The following is a 13,555-nucleotide window of genomic DNA, read 5'->3' as shown; positions in this document are numbered from 1 at the left end:
AAGTGTAGCTGGTACTTTCAGGTGTCTAATTAAAAATTAAAACATATAATTAAGAAATTAAGTTAAATGTAGTTAAATGTAGCTGAAACTCTGCGTAATGAGTAGCTTAGGAATCTGCTCCGACATTAGCGGACCTTTAGGCAGGGCTGTGGGTGCTCAGAGGAGACTGGGCTTGGCAGGTCAGGAGAGATTTCCCAGGGGCCCTTCTGAGGTCAGCTTCCCGTTTCCCTGAACCTGCTTCGGATTCACAGGGCTTCCGAGTGAGGAGGACCTGAACCGTCACTCTGCTCTCAGTGAAAGCGCACTCGGGTTCTGAGGCGTTAAACAGCAGCACCAGGTTTCCGTTCCTGGCAGAGTCGCGTCTGCACTGGCGGTGCTGGGCGTCCGACACCCAGGTAGCAATACCACTCCTGACTCTGAGTTTTGATCTCACTGTGCTCTGGGGGACAAGTGGGCGGTCCAGGTAGGCCTGGAGAGGACAGCCCTGAGCTTCCCAGTGGGCCGGTGGGCCTGGGTCCCTGCTGACCTGTGACAAGCAGGACAGGCCTCCCGGTTTTATCCCCATCAGGCGGGCCTGGTCTGAAATGGCCTCTGTGGATCGTGGGCCTGTGTGTCTGTAACATCCTTGGGTGGTCTCCCGGGTGTACTGTATTCCTTGTGAAGCAGCCCAAAAAGGCCAGACTAAGGAAATAAAGCCGGCCCTGAATTTGTCCTGAGGCTCTCTGAGATGTGTGTTCACTGGTTGTATCGTCTAAGCAAACACAGGAAACCCCAAAGCCCCAGATCTCAGCATTTTTGGTGAGAATAATTTAAGCCCAGTTCACACACCAGCACCTCCCTCCTTCCAACAGAGCTAATGTGCACGCTCTCTCTCTCTCTCTCTCTCTCTCTCTCTCTTTCTCGGTGTTTGAACTGAAAACCTGCTCGTTACCTGTTGTGCAGCCAAGGGGCAGCCCTGAAGCAGTGGTTTCCTCTCCACACACCTGTGTCCTGAAGCAGTGAGCCCCTGTTCGGGATATGCCCCCCTGCCCCGTGGGCTCTGGGCTTCCTCCCTTCCGCTGTCCCTCCAGCCCTGTCAGGGCCCCCAACTCGGCAGGTGTGCTCCCTGATCAACCAGCAGAGAAGAGTGGCCCGGGGAGAGGGTTGGTCCAGCTGAAGAGCCCAGCACACTTCTGAGGGGGTAGGGAATGAAGAGGAGGAGGCTGGGGTGATGGCGGTGGGGGACAGACAGGTGGGCTGAGCGGGGGCAAGCCCTGTCCTACACACGTGGATCCCAGCGTGTCTTGAGAACCTGCGGTCCTGGGAGCAGAAGGCGTCCTGCCATTGCCACCCACCCTGCGGCGGGGGAAGGGGCTCCGGACCCTGACCTGGTGCCTGGAGAATGGGCCTGGGATCTTGGAGATCGGATGTGCAAACACCCACCCTCTCTCGCTGTCGCCCTTTGGGTTTGTAGTTCCGCCTCTCTGAGCTCCAGTCTGTTCCTCACCGGGGTTAGGGTCAGGGCAATGATGGCCCACCCACCTCAGAGCACCCTCTGGGTTCACTTTAAAGACGAAGTGTAGCTGCTTCTTGAGAGGTAATTGCCATCACTCCCAAATTGAAGGCTTCTTCCGTCCCGAGAACCGGGGTGCTCTTCCTGGTGTTTCTAGGCACCCCAGTTCAAGCCTGGGCCCAAGTCCTCAGCTCTCAGAGACTGTCTGACCTTACAGAATTTTCCCCAGTATGGAGAAAATCAGATTCTGCAAAAGATACTTTATGGCAGATTTCTCTTAGGGGACATTTCTAAGACCTGAGACAGGGATTAAAATTTAATACGTACAGCAGTTTGGGACATGTATTAATTTTAAGTTGTTCAGGTCAGCAAGGTAGCAAGTATGTGTACTTCCCCCAAAGAAATATCACCTGTCTGCGGCTCGCAGACCCAGAGGCCCCCCGCCCTGGTAGGCATCGCCCTTGGAAAGCTCCCCCGGTCATCCTGTCTGTACCCAGTCCACAGCCACACACACCCCACCCCCACCCTGAGCCCCTTTCCTGCTTGGCCTCGCCTTCGGAGGGCTTCCGTGAGTCTGAGCTGACCTCTTCGTGTGCCTGGTCTTTGTGGACTGTCTCCCCCGACAGTAATGGCTTTGCTTTTTCTCCCTGGAACTCTGGTGCTTATCATACTGCATCACACAAAGTAGGTGCTCAACAAGGACTTGTCACGTGCTGGTCACCCTCCTCCTCTTCTAAAGCCCACTTTTCCTCCCCTGCCCAGCCCCAACCGTCTGTGGGCCTCACAGACGTCCTGCGTGTCCTGTGGGATGCCCGTGTACTGCTTCCCACCCGACCCAAGCTAACATCACCGCCTGCGGCTTGTAAGAATAAAAACGACATCCTCTGAAAGAAGCAGCTGGATTACAGCTGAGTCTGGGAAACCTTGTTTGTATAAGGAAACCGTCCAAGCAGGTCTGAAACGGCTGTAGAGGGAAGCTTGATATGACCCCGGGTGAGGTGCTGCATGTGCTGTGTGTGTGCTTTGGGGTGGGGACGACAGTGCACAGAGTAGAAGAGAAGAAAGGCCTGAAGTCATTGTCAGTGGATGGAAAGGACAGGCAGAAGGAAGGCCCGTCCCTTCACTGTCAAGTGGAGGAATCATGGTTTGGTGGGTGGCTCTGACCCAGGCCGTGCATTTGCCTGCGGAGTGGAGGGCCTAGAATGACTCTGGGATCCCTTTGGCTCTTTCTCTTGCCAGGATGAGACATAGGGCAGTGTGGCACCGTGGCCGAGGGCTCTGTGGTTGGGAGGCATGCTGCGCAGCCCGGGCCCCAACCCTGGTTTCCCCACTGACTGAGTGGGCAGACGAGCCCCTCCACCATGCCCTCTTTAGGGTGGGGATGATAATAGTATTATCATGTTCTTAAAACAGTGTCTAATATGGGCACCTGGGTGGCTCACTCGCTGAAGCGTCTGCCTTTGGCTCAGGTCATGATCTCAGGGTCCTGGGATGGAGCCCCACATCAGGCTCCCTGCTCAACAGGGAGTCAGCTTCCCCCTCTGCCTCTGCCCCTCCCCCCACACACCCCACTGTACGCTTGCTCTCTCTCAAGTAAACAAAGTCTTAAAAAAAAAGTTTCTGGTATATAGTAAGGGCTCAATAAATGTTAGCTATCATTCTGTGATTCAATGACAGGAAGAAAGATTTTCCTACAAGTAAGAGATAAAAAGGATTGAGTTTTAGGGTTTCTTTCTAATCATTTAAGGAAAAACGTCCAATAAAGTTATCTTCAGGGTATTTTGGCACTCAAAGACATCACCGGGAAGAGGAATTACAATTATAATATGTACTATTTTACCAATACAATTGTGGATTTTCTTTTATTTCTTTTCAAAGATTTATTTATTTATTTGACAGACAGAGATCACAAGTAGACAGAGAGGCAGACAGAGAGAGAGGGGGAACAGGCTCCCCGCTGAGCAGAGAGCCCGATCTCAGGACCCTGAGATCATGACCTGAGCTGAAGGCAGAGGCCTTAACCCATTGAGCCACCCAGGCAACCCCTGTGGCTTTTCTTAAAGAAATGGTTTTTATATCAAATCAATAGGCCATGAACTCAACTTGAGTTCAAGGATCCCATAGCTTTCCTTATGGATTATTCAGAGGTGAAAGAAAATGTCATTGGGATTCAGCCACACTGGGTAACAGAGTGAGCATTTAGTTCTCACACTAATACTTGTGTGTCTAAAGACTGACCTCCTGAGATCCCGACCCAGAGGATCTCAGTGACCAGTGATATGGAGAGAATGTAACCTCCTCTCAAAGCACAATGTTTAAGTAGGAAAGCGTATGGAAGAGTTGGTAGGGCTAGGGCAACAGGAATGTATGAGGAAATCAGATACTAGCACAGTTTCTGAAAAGTTCTGGAACTAACTTTTAAGATTTATTCTCTTTTTTGGAGAGAGAAAGAACACAAGAGCACAAGCAGAGGGAGGGACAGAGGGAGAGAATCTCCGGCAGACTCCACCTGGGGCATGGAGCCCGACACGGGACTCGGCTCCAACCCACAACCCCAAGACCATGACCAAAGCTGAAACCAAAAGTCAATGCTCAACCATCTGTGCCACCCAGGCGCCCCTGGAACTAATTTTTAAAAATAATATTCTGAGGTGAGATCCACAATCAGTAAACAGCTTCAGAGCAAATAATGAAGTGGCGTTTCCCACTGTTGCAGAAACAATGTTGCTATATATTCTGGATATCAGATACATGATTTGCAGATATTTTGTTCCATCTGTTGGCTGTCCTTTTACTTTCTTTCTAGTGTCCTTTGATGCACAAAATTTTTATTTTTGATGAAGTCAAACATATATTTTTTCTTCTGTTGCTCATGTTCATATCTAAGTTCAGATCTAAGAAATCACTGCCATCTGCAAGCTCATGAAGATTTAACTCTATGTTTTCTACTAGGAGTTTTATTATTTTAGTGCTTTAGCTCATTGATCCATTGTAGTTCATTTTTGTGTATGGTGTGAGATAGGGAGCAAAAACCTTTATTTTTTTGTATGGGGATATCCACTTTTTCCAACACCATTTGTTGAAGAAATCATTTTTTCCTTATTGACTAGTCTTGGAACCTGGGTTGGAAGCCAATTGGCTGTGGTTGTATAGGTTTATTTCCAGATCTTCAGTCCTTGTCTGTTGGTCTGTATGTCTGTCTTTCTACCAGAATCACACTGTTTCGATTACTGTAGCTTTGTAGTGGGTTTTGAAATCAGGGAGTTTGAGCCCTCCGACTTTGTTCTTGTTCCGGATTGCTCTGGCCACCTAGGGCCCCCTGCGATTTCATATGAGGGTTGTCTCTTCCATTTCAGGGAGGGGGGAGGCCATGATAATTTGGGGAGAGATTGCACTGAATTCGTAGATGGTTTTAGAATAGTATTGACATATTTTTAATATTAGGTCTTCCAATCTGTAAACCTGGGATGTTTTTCCACTTATTAACGTGTCTTTAATTTGTCCCAGCACTGTTTTGTAGTTTTCAGTGTTCAAATCTTTCACTCCCTTGATTAAATGAATCCTAACACTCAACCACTGTTATTCAACGTAGTACTAAAAGTCTTAGCCACAGCACTCAGAGAACATAAAGAAATAAAAGTCTTCCAAATTGGTAAGGAATATGAAAAACTCTCATTATTTGCTCACTTGATATTATATGTAGAAACTCTAAAGACTCCACCAAAAAATGACTATAGCCGATAAATGAATTCAGTAAAGTCACAGGACACGAAAGCAAGGTACAGAAATCTGTTGCATTTCTATACACTAATACTGAAGCAGCAAAAAGTGAAATTAAGAAAACAATTCCATTTACAGTTGCACCAAAATTAATAAAATACCTAGGAATAAAGTTAACCAAAGAGGTAAAAGACATGTACTCTGGAAACTATAAAACACGGATGAAAGGAATTGAAGACAACAGGAAAAAATAGAAAGACATTCTATGCTCATGGATCAGAAAAACAAATACTGTGCAATGTCTTTACTAGCCAAAACAATCTACAGATTGAATGCAATCCCTATCGAAACATGAACAGCATTTTTCACAGAACTAGAACAAACAGCCCTAAATTTGTATGGAACCACAAAGACCCTGAATAGCCAAGGCAACGTTGAAAAAAGAAAAACAAATCTGGAGATATCACAATTCTGGATTTCAAGCTATATTACAAAGTTGTAATAATTAAAGCTGAATAGTACTGGCATAAAAACAAACACATAGGTCAGTGGAATGGAACGGAAAACCCAGAGATAAGCCCACAACTATATGGTCAACTAATCTTCAACAAAGGAGGAATGAATACACAATGGGAAAAAGACAGTTTCTTCAACAACTGGCGTTGGGAGAACTGGGTGGCAGCTTGCAGAAGAATCAACAGGACCACCTTCTGTCACCACACACAAACAGAAACTCAAAATGGATTAAAGTCTGCATGTGAGACCTGAAACCATAGAAGTCCTAGAAGAGAGCACGGGCAGTAATGTCTCTGACACTGGCCTTAGCAACATTTTTCTAGATCTGTCTCCTGAGGCAAGGGAAACAAAACCAAAAATAAACTATTGGAATTACCTCAAAATAAGAAGTTTCTGCACAGAGAAAGAAATAGCAAAACTGAAAGGCAAGCAACTGAATGGAAGAAGATACTTGCAAATGTTATATCCAATAAAGGATTAGTATCCAAAATATAGAAAGAACTTATACAACTCAACACCCAAAAACAAAACAAAAAAACAAGTACTCTGATGACAGTGGGATGAACAGATATTTCTCTGAAGAAGACATCCAGATGCCAACAGACACATGAAAAGATGCTCAGTATCACTCCTCATCAGGGAAATGCAGATCAAAACCACAGTGAGATGCCACCTCACACTTGTCAGAATGGCTAAAATCAATAACATAAGAAACAAGTGTTGGCAAGGATGCAGAGAAAGAGGAACCCTCTTGCACTATTGGTAGGAATGCAAACTGGTGTGGCCACTGTGGAAAACCATATGGAGGTTCCCCTAATCAAAAACAGAGCTAACCTGGGGCACCCGGGTGGCTCAGTCATTAAGCATCTGCCTTCAGCTCAGGTCATGATCCCAGGGTCCCGGGATAGAGCCCCGCATCAAGCTGTCTGCTGGGCAGGACACCTGCTTCTCCCTCTCCCACACCCCTGCTTGTATTCCCTCTCTTGCTGTGTCTCTCTGTTGAAAAAACAGATTAAATCTTTTAAAAAAAATTTTTAAATGAAATAAGAATAGAGCTACCCTACAGTCCAGTAAGTGCAGTATTTGGTATTTACCTCCCCAAAATGAAAACATTGATTCAAAGGGATACGTGCACCCCAGTGTTTGTTGCCCCATCGTAAAGTTGCCAGACTGTGGGAGCAGCCCACGCGTCCATCCGCTCAGGAATGGCTACAGAAGAGGAGGTATCTGTGGGGAGTAGTATTCGGCAGTAGAGAAGAATGCAGTCCTGCATTTACAATGACATGGAGGGAGCTAGAGAGAATAATGCTAAGTGGAATAAGTCAGTCAGAGAAAGACAAAAACCAGGTGATCTCACTGGTGTGGAATTTAAGGAACAAAACAAATGAGCAAAGGAAAAAAGAGCCAAGGGGCGGTGGGTGCAGAGGTGAGGCAAGCAGGGATTAGGGACTGAAGAACACACATCGTGAAGAAAAATAATAGTAAAATGAAATGAAAACAATGTATCCGAGGTACTTTATTTCTTTGGAATGCTATTATGTTATTTTTAATTATGTTACTATTTGTTTCCTTTTGGGATTGCTCATTGCTAAGATACAGAAACGCAACTGATTTTTATCTGCTGCTCTTGTGCCCTGCAACATTGCTGAACCCGTTTATTAGCTCTAGGTAGCTTTTTCATTGATAAATAGAGATCATTTTACTTCTTTATTCCTAATTTGCATTCCTTTAATTTCTTTTTCTTGCCTAACTGCTCTGGCTAGAACTTCCAGGGCAGTGTCGTATAGCTGTGGGGAAGGGGATATCCTTGCCTTGATTTTGATCTTAAGGGAAAAGTTTTTAGTCTTTCATCATTGCGTCTGAGTTTAGCTATGGGTTTTTATAAGTGCCTTTGATCATGTTGAGAAAGGTCCTCTCGAATCTCCGTTTTCTGGATGTTTTGGTCATGAAAGTGTATTGTCCAGTGTTTTTTCTGTATCATTTGAGATAATCATGGGCCTTTTCCTTTGTTTTATTAATGTGGTGTTGTATAATGATTAATTGTTGAACCACCCTTGCATTCCTGCGATGAATTCCGCTTGGTCATGGTGAATTGTCCTTTGAATACTGCCATGAGATTTGGTTTCTGAGGATTTTTTTGAGGTTTTAGAATGAGTTTTATAACTCTGCTTTCAAACGTCGTTATACTGTGTAAAAATACATTTTAAGAACATAAGTTTTGAAATGAAAGGAAACAGTTTGTATCAAAGGCAAAAATACAAATTCGTAGGAAATCAGAAATTTAAAGCTAATTTTTACGACTTCAGAATGTAACAGGCCAGAGAACGGTCAGTGGAAGGTCTGTGTGAGGTTAACCCACGTACGGTGTTGCCGTGGTGCCGACGCTAGAGCCCGCCTGTCAGTGTCCATCACACTGTGCTTGCGGGCTGTAGACTTAAGCACCCAAGAGGTGCTGTCTTCCCTCCTGTAATGTCGTTCCCCCTCAGCATTACGGTTTTCTTGTCTTACAGCCTGTGCCGGGCTGGCAGCCAGGACACCAATCTTTTTACCTGTCACAGTGCCTAGAACACAGTAGGTTTTTGGATGAGTGCTTTTTGGTGCTTGGTGTGGAAGACCAGTGGGTGCCTCTGTGCACAGCTTCTAACGAGAAGGAGCACACCTCCCCTAGGGAGGAGAGAGCAGAAACAAGGGATCGATTCATCAGCACCGCTGGCTGGCCCTATCATATTGTCCAGTTGGAACACTTTGAGGGAGAAAAGAGAGGTAATGCCAGGACCACAGGTGAAAACTCCATTGTCTGGGAAGCCCTGGACAGGATCACCAGCCAAACGTGGCCATCACTGCCTCCTGGAAACCGTAGTTTAGACGACAGGGTTAGGTCTTCACTGGGAATGGAGGAGACAGGGTGCTCTGATTCCCACTGGGGGAACTTTCGAGCCAGACTGGGTGGGCATGCTACACAGTGCCCTGTGAAGCCCAGCAGGGCCACGGAGCGCCAACCCACTTTCTAGGGCTTTGCCTGGTCCAGGCGCCTGTGCACCGAGCTGGGCCTTAACCACAGGGCGTCACAGCGCTTGTCAGTGGGTTCCCAGTGCTCCTCCTTCCCTCGTTCTGCATTTGTGCTTTGTGCTCCAAGGGCTCCTTCGTCTGGATTCCCAGGAGTCGGTGAGCCGCCCGCTGGGCCCATCTGAGTGTGGTGTGGGCTCCGGCCTCCTCCTCAGACCCAAGATCCACTAGTGTCTTGTCTAGTGCACCTTTCTCGGCCACTCTCTTGGGCCCACGCTGGAAACCACAGGGACCTGCTCACATCATGCAGAGCTGTACACGCTGGCCTGCCTGTGCCTCGGGCCACTGTGCTTTGTGGACCAGCTCAGCCGGGACTTTCTGAGGCCGGAGACTGTGAAAAGCACAATGAGGCACTCCAAGCATATTTGTCACAGCTTTCTCGTTAGTAACTCTTTTGTTGTTCTTATCATGTACACAGAGTTTGCATTTTCCCCTAAAATACCTTAAATTGTGCTTAACCAAACTGCCTTCCTGCACTCCAGCACAGCCCCATCAGTGTCCCTCCAGAGCCTTTCCTGCCAGAGCTCCTGCAAACCTGAAGGCCCTGCCCTCAGCCTCCCATGCACCCCCACCATCACCTAACGGAGGCTGGCGCGAAATGTGCCTTCCCAGACTTGCACAGCTCAAGTTAGGGGGTTCCCTGGTGGTGTATCAGGCTATTAAATGCAGAAAAGTGTAACAAGAACTAGAAATGATTGCTTTTACGTGTTCTAAGCACTTAACCACGGGGAGACATTCATTACCTCTCCCCAGCCCCCCAACACAGAGACGCTGGGGGCCACCCTCCGTCACAGGCCTTGACTGCGGGCCCCGAAGCACACATGGAATAATGCTATTCCTGAGCAAAACCGTGGGCAGTTAGCTGGAACCTGAGTGTTGAATCAGAAAATGCTGGTGTCAGTGGACCCTTCACCCAGAAACATAGCTGTGCCAGAGCCGGGGTCTGTGCGTCTTGGGGACAGTGTGCAGGGAAGGGGCTGCCTCGGCCCACCCTCACACCCCTCGGCCGCTTTGCAGGGCTTCCTTCCTCGAGGGAGGGGTAAGCAGACAGTAGGCCTAGAGGCTTTGAAGGACCATCCGGTTTCAGTCGATACTTTCGTGGCACGAAAGCTGCCACAGGCAACTCAGAACGGGGGTGGTTGTGGTCCAGTGAAACTTTATTTATGGCACTGAAACGTGAATTTCATTTAATTCTGCATGTCTGACCCAGAGCTCCTCTTCTGTGTGTTTCTCCAACCACTGGGGTCATGGTTTGTGGTCGCCTGGTACCGCGTGGAGACGAGGAGGGACAGAGGAGCTGGGGCGACACCAGCATGCCCGCACGACACCAGCATGCCCGCACACCCCCAGGTGAAACCCAGGGGGTTCCCTCTTGGTGCTTTGAGGCTGAAGAGGCAGCTTGTCCCAGGAACACCCAGTGGAAGATCCTGGGTGTGTCTGGTGGAGGGAGAGCCACCAGAAGATAAAACCCCATCAGCTCTAGGCCGGTTCTGAGCTCAGACCCCCACAGATTGGCCAGAACGGCTGGTGACGCGAGCGCACGGGCTGGGGGGTTGTGCCTGTTGCAGGGGTCACGCAGGCACACGCAGCGTAGACCATGGGGTGCCGTCTCCGTCACCACCACTGTGACCGCAGTCACCACCGCGGTGGCTGTTGTGGCCTCAGGGGCACAGGGCAGGCAGCGATGTCCGGGCCCTGCTGAGAAACGGCCCGGCCGGCGTTCAGCCCCAGCCGCCGGGGGCCACGACGGCCCTGGTCCTGAGGCAAACTCGGTCTCCTCCCGTCAAGAGGAAGGCGCCTTGATGTTCGTGTTGTCTCTGCCGCTCTGGGAGGATTGGGTTTAGACACACTGGAGAAGTTATGTTTTCGCACAGGGTTGGTTTTCTTGTGATTGTTTCTCGCGAGGCCCAGACAGAACAGCAGGAACACAGCGGGAGGATGAGGTCCTGCCGGAAGGGAAGACGGTCCCGCGGACCAAGGGACTGGAGCTCCTGAGGTGGGCGCGTTCCCGCCCGAGGGCTGAAGGGCCCCGCAGGCCCTGCGGAAGAGCCCCGCAGGCCCTGCGGACACGTGCTGGCCGTGGGCCCGGGTCCCCTCCTGGGGTCCCTCCGCGCCGTCCTCACAGCCCCTGAGAGCCCCTCCCGCGTGAGGCCTGAGGAGACGGTGGCCCGAGGAGCGGGAGGCCTGGGCCCACCTGGCGAGCGCAGCCGCCCCTGCTGGGCACTCAGTGGGCAGTGGCAGGAGGGAGGCTCTAGGCTCTCCCCTCAGAGCAGCCTTTCACGGCGCACCTGCCAGTTCCCAGCCAGCAGGTTCTGGCACCCGCCGCGTTAGCCTGGGCAGCTGGGACGGGCAGGAAGAGCCCAGAATCCGTTTTGAAAGGACGTGCGTCAGCGTGCGCTGCCCAGGAAGGTCTGGCTTCCGAGGGGCGTCCGCGGGGGAGGAAAGGAGGGAAAGCGGCTCGGTCCCCTCCTAAGTCGGGGAAGCTGTGCCGGCAGCGACCCCAGCGGGGCTCTGAGCACCGAGCTCCAGCGGAGCCGTCCCCGCGCGCCGCCTGCGGAGACGGGGCCGGGCCGGTGCTCCGCGCCCTTCAGGGACTTCCACTGCCTCGAGCGCTCGCACCCGCAGGCCCCTGGGGCGCGAACAGCAGCTTCAGAACAGAAGTCGGAAAACTGTGCACTTCACAGTTCTTCGGTACCTTGTGTGTCACTTCAAAGAAAACGTTTTCAGGGTTGTGTTTGCAGCAGCCCGGAGAGACGGCTGACGTTGAGATGCACCACACGCACGCCCCACTCCGCAGCCGCAGAGACGGAGCCCCAGGTTTCCGCTCCATCCGCACCGGTGGGGCCGGGTCTCCCCGGGAGGCCTCGGAGAACGGGCTCCTGCTCAGGGGGCACAGCTGTCTGCAGGCAGCTCCGACCCTCCAAGCGCCTTACAGGCTGTCTGTCGGGGGCGCCTGGAGAGAGGCCGTAGCCCATGCCCCAGAGTGTGTGCTATGGCTGCCGTGGGCAGGCTTGGGGGGCAGGGACCCTGAGTCGGGGCAACCCTGGGTCCATGTGTCAGTCAGGTTGTGCAGGTCATGCCGCATAAACAGCGGCCTGCCACGTCTCAGTGGTCGGCACAGTGATGACCCGCTTGTGCCACGTGCCCGTCACGGTCCTCCTGTCCATTTTACTGGGGGTCCAGGCTTGTGGAACATCTTCTGGGGGGGGGCGCTCCCCAACTTGGGCCAGAGGGAAAGGTCGTGGGTTGGAGCACATGCTGGCTCACAGAGCCTCCGTCAGAACCCATTTCTGCCACTGCCACCGTATTTCTTTGTCACGTGGCCTGAGGCCAACGGACGGGGATGTGCCCTTCCGCTCCGGGAGGCCAGGACTCCGTGAATAGCAGCCCCATGCAAGGGTTACTCTGTTTGAGGTCAACTCAGCACCCGACCGGGAAGCAGGCTGGTGTTTCCTCTGCCCAGCATCGTGGAGAACAGGTGTTCCTCACGGGGATCTTTTCCCCATAAACGAAGCATGATTTTAGAGCCCAGATGTGTGTTTTCCTGCCTCTCTCTTCTGAAGATCCTGTACACGTTTCATGGTGTGACTCGAGTCCATGAGTGCACTCGGGCGGACCACATGGTGCACAGGCCAGAGGCAGACCCCAGTGCTGGAGACACACCGCAGAGGGCAGTGACGTGCCAACGAGCAGTTCTAAGCTGAAAGAAGGCTCACGGGGACAGGAAGGCCAAGGAGTGTCTGTGGAAGGTGTGAGCTGAGCTGCAACGGCCTGGGGCTCGGAGCCTGGGGAGTGCTGGTCCAGGAGAGCAGCCCCAGCCCTCAGGGGGTGGAAGTAGCCACCTGGGCCCAGGAACGGCCCACAGGGCTGGCCAGGGTCCCCCGCGGGGCCAGGCAGAGGTTCCCTGGAGGTGCTGACCATATGGAGGTATGTGCAGACCGGGTGAGTCGGGCTGGACGCAGGCCGGCGGGCACAGCAGCTCAGCAGAGGCTTAGGCTTTCTGGATGGGATTTCTTTGATTGAAAGGTGGTTCCTGGGTCTGTGCACACAGGAAACGGGAGATAGCCATCGGCACCTGCAGGAAGGAGGCCCCGATTAACAGGGACTGAGTGGCTGTAACCAGGCCGCTGCTGAGAGCAAACCTCCTGGGAAGTGTGGGTTTCACACCCAGCCCCCACAAGGCTGAGAAAGCAGCTATTGATGGAAAGTGGGGCAGGGACAGGCCCGACATGGGTGCCCTTCCTGTCCCGGGGCCTCAGTTTGGAGGGGCTGTAGGAACAGCTCCGGTGTCCACACTGGGTGCCCACTGCCCATTGTGCATCCCGACTTTCATCGATAAAATATGGCAAAGGCCACAGTGGTGAGTATGAAGGCCACCCTGACATTCTGGGTGGGGAGCACCCCTGCCTCCCCTCCTCTGTGGGGTCCCACCCCGGCTGCTGCGTCTGGGGCATCGCTGGGGGCTGGTCGCAGGGCTGCAGGATGAGAGGAGTTCCCAGACGAGATGAGGGGTCCTGAGGACCACAGCCCCTGCCAGCCCCCCCGAGCTCTGCCTCCCGGGTGATGTCCGAGCCTTTGGCCTCCTTGCAACGGCACCGGTGACCCGTCAGTCTTCAGAATGATATGGCGTGACGGGGTCCCAGAGAAGCCCCGGGCCTGGCCAGGGGTGGGCAGAGAGGACGGTGCTGTCTTACCACAGCTGCTCAGTCTTCGACCCCAACTGAGGCCTCATCCCAGGACTCTGCAGTCTCGTCCTCCGAC

At 51.7% G+C, this 13,555-nt stretch overlaps 1 protein-coding gene across 5 annotated transcripts in view; it reads left to right on the top strand.

Annotated features, from left to right (window-relative positions):
* The window catches only part of PLEKHG4B (pleckstrin homology and RhoGEF domain containing G4B), an 82,993-nt gene that overhangs the window by 1,111 nt on the left and 68,327 nt on the right, over nucleotides 1–13,555 (top strand). The window lies entirely within an intron of this gene.

This window comes from Mustela nivalis (assembly GCF_964662115.1).
Source record: "Mustela nivalis genome assembly, chromosome: 3".
Taxonomy (NCBI): Eukaryota; Metazoa; Chordata; class Mammalia; order Carnivora; family Mustelidae; genus Mustela; species Mustela nivalis.
This window is presented reverse-complemented; position numbering and strand designations above follow the sequence as displayed.